The sequence below is a fragment of the Tasmannia lanceolata genome, unplaced genomic scaffold (genome assembly GCF_043159265.1).
Source record: "Tasmannia lanceolata isolate RefF3 unplaced genomic scaffold, GAP_Taslan_0.1 ptg000191l, whole genome shotgun sequence".
Classification (NCBI taxonomy): Eukaryota; Viridiplantae; Streptophyta; class Magnoliopsida; order Canellales; family Winteraceae; genus Tasmannia; species Tasmannia lanceolata.
In genome coordinates this window covers 20,001-22,500 of record NW_027518867.1, presented here as the reverse complement: position 1 = coordinate 22,500, position 2,500 = coordinate 20,001, and positions in this window count along the sequence as shown.

Here is a 2,500-nt window from a genome sequence, read left to right as displayed (position 1 = left end):
GCTCGTGCCCAAAGCTAGTGCGCAAGGCTTGTGTGCAAGGCTACTGCGATGGGCCAGTGCCCAAGGCTTGTGAGCAAGGCTTGTATGCATGGCTTGTGTGCAAGGCTAGCGTCCAAGGCTTGTGCGCATGGCTTGTGCGCAAGGCTTGTGTCCAAGGCTTTTGTGCAAGGCTCGTGCGCAAGGCTAGTGTGCAAGGCTTGTGCGCATTGGCAGGTAGCCCACCAGCATGCACGATCCAAATGCCACTCACGCGACAACACGGTGCCAAGCCGGGCATGGTGTGCACTCAAAACCAATCAACGGACAGAGGTCATGCGTCATGGGGGGGATCTAGCAAGGCCATGGGGAAGGTCATGGAGGACCTTGGAAGCAAGCGCAAGACGAGAGCGAATCGAACAAGGGGCCAGGACGGGGCCTTGTGCCCATGGTCTTCGCAAGACAGCGTCCAAGGCACCCGAAAGCCCAAGGGAACCCAAACCCGGCCGACACTTGCAATCGCACATGCTCTCTGCAACACACCATCAATGCCGCCCAACGGGGCCAGCACGAGCAGTCCTCCGCGGTCCCCTGGCCCTGCGCACGTTTGTCTTCGAAACCGAGCATCAATGCCACAGAAAGTGCCGGGGCGCCAGCTGGAGCCATCATCCGCGTTGCCATGGCTCGCTTGGCCTTGGCTTGCCAGGCCCCGACACGAGCAATCGCGCATTTTCTTTGCAACCGACCATCAATGCCGCCCAACGGGGCCAGCACGAGCAGTCATCCGCGGTCCCCTGGCCCTGCGCACGTTTGTCTTTGAAACCGAGCATCAATGCCACAGAAAGTGCCGGGGCGCCAGCTGGAGCCATCATCCGACGTGCCATGGCTCTGGTCCCATGGTCTTCGCAACCGAGCATTCGTGACACCCGCGGGGCCAGGACACCAACCCTTCCGACACGAGCATTCGCGCATGTTCTTTGGCCACACAACGGCGCCAGCACGAGCAAAATCATCCGCGGTGCGGTGGCCTTGCACGGCCTTTTGTCTTTGGAACCAACCATCAGTGCCACGGGAAGTGCCGGAGTCCCGGCATCCGCGGTGCCAAGTCATTGCGCCCTTGGTCTCTGCAGCGGGGCATGCCGGGCACTCCCAACCATTGCAAGCAAGCAAGCAAGCAAGAAAGAAAGTAAGTAAGTAAGTAAGTATTACATATAGGGGCGGGACATGCGGGGAGATCTGCGAAACGTGCATTACGGGGCACACGCGTACCTACCGGGGCATACCGACCCCTATTGGGGCACACGTGTGCATATCGGGGCATACCGGGCCTATCGGGGCACACGCGTACATACCGGGGCATACCGAGCCCTACTGGGGCACACGTGCGCATATCGGGGCGTACCAAGCCTATCGGGGCATACGCATGTATCCCAAGGCATACCGAGTCTATCCGGGCATACGCGTTCATACCGGGGCGTAACGGGCCTATCGGGGCATACTTGGGCATATCCGGGCAAAAAATGCCCAAAACTTGCGCAACCTTGGCAACCGTGGTCCATTCCTCTCTATATGCCTAGCCTTGCCAACCGTGGTCCATTCCTCACTATATGCCATGGCCTTGTGCCCATGGTCTTCCCAAGACAGCGTCCAAGGCCCCCGGAAGGCCAAGGGAGCCCAACCCAGCAATGCCCTGCTATGGCAAGCCAAGGCCAAGCATTCCGGTGCCTATCCGGGCAAAAATGCGATTCCTCTCTATATGCCTAGCCTTGGCAACCGTGGTCCATTCCCCACCATATGCCATGGCCTTGTGCCCATGGTCTTCCCAAGACAGTGTCCAAGGCGCCCGGAAGGCCAAGGGAGCCCAACCCAGCAATGCCCTGCTTTGGCAAGCCAAGGCCAAGCATTCCGGTGCCTAACCTTGGCAACCGTGGTCCTTTCCTCACCATATGCCATGGCCTTGTGCCCATGGTCTTCGCAAGACATCGTCCAAGGCGCCCAAAAGGCCAAGGGAGCCCAACCCAGCAATGCCCTGCTAGGGCAAGCCAAGGCCAAGCATTCCGGTGCCTAACCTTGGCAACCGTGGTCCTTTCCTCACCATATGCCATGGCCTTGTGCCCATGGTCTTCGCAAGACATCGTCCAAGGCGCCCAAAAGGCCAAGGGAGCCCAACCCAGCAATGCCTTGCTAGGACAAGCCAAGGCCAAGCATTCCGGTGCCTATCCGGGCAAAAACGCCCAAAGCATGCCCATTCCTTAGCCTATCCAGGCAAAAACGCCCAAAATCTGCACATTCTAGTGCCTATCCGGGCAAAAACGCCCACCAGCATGCCACCCTCCTATAGGGTTTGCGCAACCAACCAGCCTAACCACCAGTGGCAACCAAAGGTGCTGTTAGCGACGACTTCTGAAGACGCAACGAGACGCGACGTGTTTGCGCCCAGACGCGACGAGACGATGCGGGATCTGCGCCCAAGAATGCCTAGACCCGTCGACTTGATGCGGGATCAGCTCGCCCAAGCATGCCT